This window comes from Pseudopodoces humilis, chromosome 4 (assembly GCF_049639895.1).
Source record: "Pseudopodoces humilis isolate 2021_Gansu_Grassland_sample_001 chromosome 4, ASM4963989v1, whole genome shotgun sequence".
In the NCBI taxonomy this organism is placed as follows: domain Eukaryota; kingdom Metazoa; phylum Chordata; class Aves; order Passeriformes; family Paridae; genus Pseudopodoces; species Pseudopodoces humilis.
The window spans coordinates 3819061-3827666 of record NC_142203.1 but is presented as its reverse complement, the minus strand read 5'-3'; the positions used below and the strand labels follow the sequence as shown (position 1 = coordinate 3827666).

General features: G+C 50.5%; 1 long non-coding RNA gene across 2 annotated transcripts; it reads right to left on the bottom strand.

The window, feature by feature from the left end:
• Positions 1 to 3159: 3159 nt before the first annotated feature.
• LOC148184400 (uncharacterized) lies at positions 3160 to 8497 on the bottom strand. Of its 2 annotated transcripts, XR_015772370.1 has the most exons (4): positions 8339 to 8497; positions 5738 to 5997; positions 5005 to 5090; positions 3160 to 4614 (listed from the first exon to the last, which is right to left on the bottom strand). It is a non-coding gene; the product is annotated as an uncharacterized LOC148184400 (long non-coding RNA). The 2 variants fall into 2 exon arrangements; XR_015772371.1 differs by lacking the exon at positions 5005 to 5090.
• Positions 8498 to 8606: the final 109 nt, after the last annotated feature.

Genomic DNA, 8606 nt, shown 5'->3' with positions numbered 1-8606 from the left:
ACTGAATATAAAGGCATGTCTGGACTAGAAATACACTGCAAGTTTACTGTATTTGCACTGTCACCCACAGCAACTCCTGTAGGAGCAGAACGACATTCTAAGATTTTAGTGTTTTCACCAAAGGTCTCAAAAAGCACCCTGCTCCAACCCAACTCATTCCAACAGTCCTTCCTGTGCTGAGAGCAGCTCTGCAGGTGGGGTCTCACCTGAGCAGGACAGAGGGGCAGAATATCCCCTCCCCTGCTGCCCACACTGGGGCATCAGCCCATGTTTTGAGTTTTGGATTGCAAAATAAATACTTCATGTTATCTCTATAAATAGAGTTGGTTTGCCAGCCTGAATCCTGTAAGGTTCAATGACACCTGTGTGATCCTTTAGACATAAACTGCTGACCAGCCCTGGGGCTCTGAGGACTTCACAAAGTCTGGAGGTCGTTTTTGCCACTCATGACATTGTGGGTGGGTGTCTGATAATGCCCAGGTTGTGACTTTGATCCCTGCATAGGCCATTCACTTCAAAGCTGGACTCTGACAATGCTTCTGGGTCCCTTCCAATTCAGAACTCCACGGTTTCTGTGAGGCAGAAACCTCTGTTTCTTCTGAAACAGAAGAAACTTCTGTCAGGCAGTGGCTCAGTGGCAGAAGCACAGCACTTGCAGGAAGCGTCCTGGTCTTTGCTGCTTCCTTGGGCTCCTCAGGATCGAGGCAGCCTGAGCTGCCAGGCCAGAGATGTGGGATCGAGGTCCACCTCCAGAGGCTGAAGGGCTGTGACCCAAAGAACCCGGAGGAGCCCCCGTGTCTGCAGAGACCCCCCGGCTGCCCCCCGCCCTCGCTCCCCGCTCACCGCTGAAGGTCGGAGCCAGCTTCTCCTCACCCCGGTCCCTCAGGCTCCGCGGCCGTCCCTGGGCACAGAGCTCCGTTCGCTCCCAGCAGCTCCCCCAGCCCTGCCCTCGGCCCCAGCGGGGCTGGCCCCAGGGACCACCGGGCGAGGCGGCGGCCAAGCCCGGCCGTGAGGGCAGGAGGGGCCGGGGCGGCCGAGGCCCTGCCCGGGGCGTCCCCTGGCCTTGGGGGGGACGGGAGCCGGGCTGCCCACAGAGGGAGCCCGGGGAATGGTCTGGCCGGTGAACCGGAGGGTCCCGCAGATACCTGAGGGTCCCGCAGATACCCGAGGCTCTGCTCAGCCCTGCTCCCGTCCTTTGCCGGCTGGAGAGGGCGCAAGGGCACGGGCGTGTCCCAGAGCCCGCAGCGGGCCAGAGCAGCCCCCGCTGCCGGAGCTCCCCTGCCCCGCTGGGCACAGGCCTGGCCCCTGCTCGGTGCAGAGAGGGCAGAGGGGCCTCGAGAGCGCTCGGGGGCTGTGTTGTGGAGCTCAGGACCGAGGGTGCGGCTCCGGGCTGTGGCTCTGCTGGGCCAGGGCAGGGGGGCACGGCCGCAGAGCCGGAGGCGGGGGCGGCCCTGGCCCAGCCTGGGTCCCGGGGCTCATCCTCGCCAAGCACCGCCGGTCCTCTGCGGCTGCTGCGGCTGCTCCGGGTGCTTGAGCTCCGTCCACTCGAGGAGTTCTGCCCAGGGAAGGAGACCTCTGGGCTTTGTTCCTGCGGTGATCCCGCCCGTAGGGATCCCCAGCTGGGATGTGCTCCCACCAGAGTGTCTGGGGGTCTCTTGGGGACAGCTGTGAGGGACAGGGACCGAGGCTCGAAGCCCTGGTGGGGACAGCTGGGAAGTCTCTGGGGACGGACGTGTTCAGCCTCTGTGGCCAGGGGCCTGCTGGAACAGGCAGGGCAGGTGTTGGAAATGGCCTTGCCAGCTTCTCTGCCCCTGCTGGTTCTGCAGGGACCCCACCCACGGTCTGGGCTCTGGGGGAACACTGCCAGCAGCCCTTGCCCCGATACTGAGACCCCCGGGAGGTATCAGTCCCCTCTCCTGCCCCCCCCTCCCCATGCCCCCAAGCATTCTTCTTGCATGTGTGAAAGACAGCTTCCATTCTGTGAGAAGGTCCAAGGCAGCAGAGTTTCCCAGACAGGCACCAGGCAGGGAGGATGTTTGCAGCAGTCACTGCACCTCCTGACTCCCAGCTCAGGCCAAGCCGGCACCCTCCCCATGGCCCCAGAGCCCAGCTGCCAACACGGCTGCCCTGACACCGCACTGCTCGCCATCTCCGCGCTCTCTGACAGCATCGTGAGGCCCCCGAGCAGCAGGGAGAGCAGCTTATGTCAGGAACCTTAAGGCTTTGCACTGCTGAGTGAATTCCTCTTTCTCATTGTCAGAGGCCAGCAGCTGACAGGAATCCAGCAGTGAGCTCCCAGGAGAGGCAGCAGGACTGCCCACGCTGAGCAGCTCCTGGTCCATAGCAGCAGCTGAGGGCACGGACACTCGGGCTTTTCCCGCTGACTCACAGCCAAGGCGCTGGGACAGGTGTCCTCCTTAGCATGGAAGAGCCCTTTGTGCCAGAGCCTTGGCTGTGCATATCCTTCAGAACCATCTCCAGAGTCTGGGGCATGGAGAACATTTGCTCTCACAGTCTGAGGCTGTCCCTGCAAGGGGGTGTCCTGCAGCATTCCTCAGGTCTGGCAGCCAGGGAGTCTCAGGATCCCTCTGCCCACAGGGAACAAGCCCTTTGGGGCTGGTAGCTCTAATGTGGTGCCACAAAGGTCAACATGCTGTGGGCCAGTTTCCCGGGGTACTCGTGAGCCAGCATTACAGGCAGATCAACCAGGCTCTCCGCAGCTGACACTGCGTTGGTGTGCTCCAGGTTTTCTTGGCTGCTGTTCACAATTTGTGGGACCTGGAGGGGCCAGAGGTGAGGGTGGTGCAGCCACTGGAGCGCAGCCTTGTCCTCAAGCTGCCCTTCCCGTCCCTCTCTGCTGCTGTAAGGTGATTCCAGGTGCACCTGGGCGGGAGACAGACTAGGCTCATGGACACAGGGCACTGGCCCTACAGAGACCCAGGGCTTGCTGCTGGGCAGGACTGGAGCTCGGGGACAGCAGGAATGCTCTCCTCCAGGGACAGCCCTGCTCTTTTTACATTGTGGAGGGTGAGAGTTCCTCTGTGGGGGTGACACAGGTGACACATAGGACAGGGAGAAAGCCACCCCCATGTCCAGTGGCCCTGTGCAGGACACTACCCAGCAGGGTAGGGGTGAGGTGTTTGTGTAAAATTTGGGGTCCCCTAAACCCTTTGGGCCTACCCCATAGCCATCCCCTCTCCAAGACCTGCTGGAGAAGGTTGGCTTTCCAGCCCTACTACTATTCTTGGGTGTGCAAACAGAACAAAAAGAGTTGTGCTTAATAATTGTTTAATAGTTGATAACAACAATCTTCCAGATGTGGGTGAGTGAAAATGAGACATTTCCACTCCAGAAAGAGCACTAAACTATTTTTTAGAGGAGCAGCTCTGAAAGTTAAAACCCTCCAGAGCCCCAAACTCTCCAGATATCTGTAAAAACAGAGGACAGGCTCTTTGACTGGCAAGAAAGCAGAATATGTGAAAGACAAGCAGGCTGCTAAAATCTGGTTTTCTGAAATTCTGTACTATACTTGTCCAGAGATGTGGAGCACATCAGCTTCACAAGCACTCACTTTAACTCAGAGAACCTGGGAAACTCACCATGCCTGCTGTTACCTGTCACATGCCACAATAGACTTAGGGCGAGTGTTTAATTTTCTTTAAGATGTTTAATTTTGCACTGACTCACACAACAGGTTTTCTTTTCTCCACTGCCTCTAAGGGGACAAGGACCTGTGAACTAAGAGTTGTGATTAATCTGACAAGTTCATATGATTAGCCTTTGAAAACAAAGCTGACAGTTTCATAAAACTAATTACAAAGTCTCAGAAGATGGCAATAATTGAGGTATTCTCTAACCATGCACTTACAATGTGAATTATTGTCCTGTCACAGGACCAGCCACAGCAATGCACTCTCATGTACTAGTAGGGTTAATACCTCTAACTTCATGGCAAAATCTTTTCTACCAAAAACTAGCACTTCTGTACAAGCATAAACCATCTGTGCTAACAACTGTGTTCTTTAGCCAGGAGATTCTGTATTTACAATCTAGTTTGTAGTCTGTTCTGCAGAAATGCAACTTTACCAGTTTTGCATGGTCTTTTTTAAAGTAAGCCTAACCTGACCTTCATGTGGAACTGTGCAATTATGAATTCCTGCTTCTCCTTTACCTTCCACAGTTTCTCTCTCTCTCTCTCTCTCTTTTGTGGTTTTGCAATCGCTGCGGGGAGTGATTTCAACCACAGCAAACAGCCGTATCGCTGCTTTTCCCCTGTGGGCAGCTCTGCAGTGTGGGTAGACAACTCCCTGGGCTGTTCTCAGCCAAAACCAAACACCACCCCTTGTGTTTATCCTTTCAAACACTGCGTGGCTCAGCATCTGCCTCAGCAAGGCAAGCTGGACAGTGGTGGTTTAAATGTTTTAGATGACGAAGACCAGCACAGTGCAGTTCTCGTGGTGGTTCTCTTTGCTTCTGTTACTCCTGCTCTGCTTCCCCTGCCCCTGCCCGCCTTGATCTTCCAGCCTGTCACAGGCACATGCTGTGTGTCCACGTCCCAGACATGTTTATTCATCCTGTTTTGGCTTCTCCTGGAGAAAGAGGTCCTGCAGAACACTAAACATAGTTTTCAAATAAAGTTTTCAGTGTGAAAGATTCAGCAGAAATGAAAAACAGATTTTCCATTCTACCTGAAACAGCAGTTAAAAAAAATAAAAATGCAGTAATGTAATTTGCTCATTTTCATTTCATATACTCATTTAGCTCAAAAAATATTGATAGCTCTGTTTGAATCCTGCTAATAGTGCTAAATTAATATTTTTAAAGTATTTTTTTAGGAAAGGCTTCAAGTTCTGCATGAGGGAACCTACAAAGTGCAGTGTAGTCATACTTAAGTTATTTCTATACAGAGCAGCAATTAGAATTTGCACAGGGACCATGCAGCAGTCACAGTTATCATTTTCACATCATTGAAGCCAAAAAAACAGGGAGGAGTATTACTATTACCCCATCTGCTCATGTGAGGAGTGTCCAGATTTTGCTCTCTTTCTAAACAGCTGCAGACACCTCTGTGCTCTCTCCTCCTGCCATGGCTGTTACAGAAAAAAAACATTTCTATTCATTTTTTGTTGTTTTGCTTGGTTTCTTGAAAGCCCAGACTGAAGCAAATTCTCTTTTAGACTCTTTTTTAGCAGACATTCCGCAGGTGGAAACAAACTGTATTTTCTCATAAGTACTCAGGTTAGATAATATAAAGTATAATATTTTTAAATTATTTCTTTAAGTTCTTCTTTAGGAGAACAGTATCTGAATCACTGAGGTAACCCTCAGACTATGGACATACATGCAGAATGTATTCACTATGATTCTTGTTCACTTTAAAATCAAATATGGTATAAATACAAATTATTATATATATGTAAAATCTAAGCAATACAAAGTTGGCAACAGCAAAAATTACTCATTTACTGGAAATTAAAAGATCTGTGCAAATTTCCCAAAAACTTTTCAGATTCTGGAATTTTACTTAAATCAGCATCCAGAGAAAACCTTTGCTATTAAATGGTGCACGTTGGAAGGCTTTTGTTTAAAAATGTCTCAGTTATTGAAATGCTTTCTACATTTTGAAGAGGTGAGTTCAAGAGGTGTAGTCTGTCAGGTCTGTTAAATTGTGTGCATATCCCACATACACAGTTTATGCTGACTGCAAAATTAGTAAATTAAAATTTATAAATTATACCTGCTGTGGCATTTTGAAGCTATGTGGAAAGTACTTGTGATGTTTTTCAGAGGTGTCAGAGGCAGGGCTGAGTCACACGGGTAAACACCACATTCCTGGTTTCTTGTTTGTTTCTTTGGGTTTCTGAGGGAGAGAAAACACTCCTGGCTCTCAATCTTTGTGACTCTCTGATCACTGATGGGTTTTACCGTGGTACTCTCAGGCTCTTCTGGACACAGAGGCTTCATCCCATATGTGCCCTGCATCCAGCCAGAGCTGCCCTGAGTAAAGAGGAACAATGTTGATATTCAGTTTCATAAGCCTACCATCCGCCCAGGCACAACTTGAAGACCCATCATTTACTCACTTCCTTTTTTAGACTAATCCAGCAGGAAGAATTCAACCACACAACCAGCAGAAAGAAATCGCAGATATAAGAAATTGGCAGGGAAATCTGGCAGCAGCAATGATTACTTATTTCTTTATGGAAGCTAGTGTTGCTGTTGAAACCAACACAAGTTTCTATTTTTTAAATACTGATATATTAATAGATTCAACTATTAAAATTTTTATGTGCATAAGAAATGCCACTTTTTTGAAAATGAATGCTGTTTTTGAAATGCTATTTTTGAAAAATAAGCATAGAATTGGCAAGATCAACATTTACTTTTTTCAGTGTGTAGTTACAATAAGCAGACTAAACTGGCCAGCTGCCTCTACTACAATATTTGTTTCCATTTAATTTTTATAGTATTAGCTAACCTTGTTTGCTAAAAAAGTACCACTTAGTTTAATCTCATGTAGTAGACTGGGAAGCTAAAATGCAGTGTTTTCAACAAAAGAAAGTTAAATCTTGAGACTAATAAGGGGAGAGGAAGGCCTCCTTACAAATAGTTTGGATTTTAAATAGATCATTTTGATTTGGGAGGTGAAATGGAGTGAAAAGTGCTGCCCAACTGCAAGAGAAATATCAGGGGGTGGGGAAGGGATGATACTTTTTTTTGTAATGAAATGAAAACTGTGATTTAAAACCAAGCACCAAACTAAATTTTGGAAGCAGACAGAATCAAAGCCAGCACTAAACACCTACAGAGGGCTCAGTTTGTCTAACAATAAAACCTCCCAAACTTTGTCTCTTGTGCTGCCTGTGAACACAGATCCTTTCACACCAGTGCCAGTTGCAGTGTAAAACTACCCTAGGTTATAATCCTACTGTGCTGACAATTTTATGTTCAAGCAGGTGCTGTAGAATTTTTTCCCAGCTGCTATCACTCTTATTACCCAGCTTTTTTATTTTTCCAGTGGAAAAGGAGCAAATTCTAGTAACGGGCAGGGAAGGAAAAGCCAGAAAGAGATAATGAAACCAGAAAGAGATAATTTGTGTCAGCCAAGGCATCATGTGGGAAAAGCAGGAGCTCCCAACTATGACTAGTTTGTGACTAAATTACTTTTGTTATATACACCCCTGTGACTGGAATATATTCTTTTTTCACTTTGAAGGGCTGTCACCTTTGTGGTGAAAGCAGTGGAAATTTGCAAAAGGATTCCTGCTTTTCCTGAAGAATTAATGCTCAGCCTGAAAGTGAGTGCTTCTCACTGGCAGCAAAACTTCAGGAGCCACACTGAGATCAGCCAAGGAATATGAAAATGCAAACTCAAAAGTTGGGCTGACTCCACCTAAGGAATTGCATTCTGAGTCCTGAAATGAGCAAACTCGCAGAATGATGGAATCAGTTAGGTTGGAAATGAGCTCTGAGGTCATCACGTCCAGCCCATGATGAACAGCACCTTGCCACCCAGACCATGGCACCGAGTGCCACTTCCAGTCTTTCCTCAAGCACCTCCCTGGACAGCTCCTTCTGCCCTCTCATGCAGGTGTCGCTGGTCACCTGGGAGATCCCTGGCTACCAAATTCTTTCAAAGCAGCCCTACACTGGGTGCTCAGGCAGCAGCAGGAGTCAACATTGTTTTTAAACCACAGCGAGCAGCCTATGAGGGAGAAGTAAATTCGGGATAGGAAATGATCACAACAGTTGTTATGCTGGCAAAATTCCTTATTTATGAGGGGCTTATAGCTGCAGCTGGACACGAGCCCAGGGGTGGCCAGGTGGCCAAGAGGCCGATGGCCCCTGGGCTGTGGCAGCCGTGGGGCGGCAGCAGGAGCAGGGCAGTGCCCGTCCCTGTGCTGCCACTGCTGAGGCCACACCTCGAGTGCCGTGTCCAGCTCTGGGCCCCTCAGCACAGGGAATTGAGGGGCTGCAGCGGGCCCAGAGAAGGGAACGGAGCTGGGAAGGGGCTGGAGCCCCAGGAGGGGCTGAGGGAGCTGGGAAAGGGGCTCAGCCTGGAGAAAAGGAGGCTCAGGGGGCCCTTGTGGCTCTGCACAAGTCCCTGCCAGGAGGGGGCAGCCGGGGGGGTCGGGCTCTGCTCCCAAGGGACAAGGGCAAGAGGAAATGAAGCTGCGCCGGGGGGAGTGGGAGTTAGGCTGGACATCAGCAGGAATTTCTTCATAGAACGGGCTGCTCAGGGACGTACTGGAGTTACCATCCCCGGAGGCGCTTAAGGAAAGCCTAAACGCGGCGCTCAGTGCCATACTCTTGTTGACAGGGTGGTATCCGGGCATACCTTAGGCTCGATCATCCCCGCCTGATTTATCCCGTGGTTTTGTAATTTATAAGCACACCGCAAAGGAGTGCATCTCCCCGAGACCGCCCGGCCAGGCGAGGGGCGCTGCGGGGAGCCCGTGCGGGGACCCCCGGGCGCGGCAGCGGGAGAGGACGCGGAGTCCGGGTCCCTTTGTCCGGGGCCATGGGCGGGAACGGGGGGCGGGAATAAGGGGCGTGAACGCGCGCGGGGCGTGGGCGCGGTTGGGGGGGCGTGGCCTTAGTGGCGC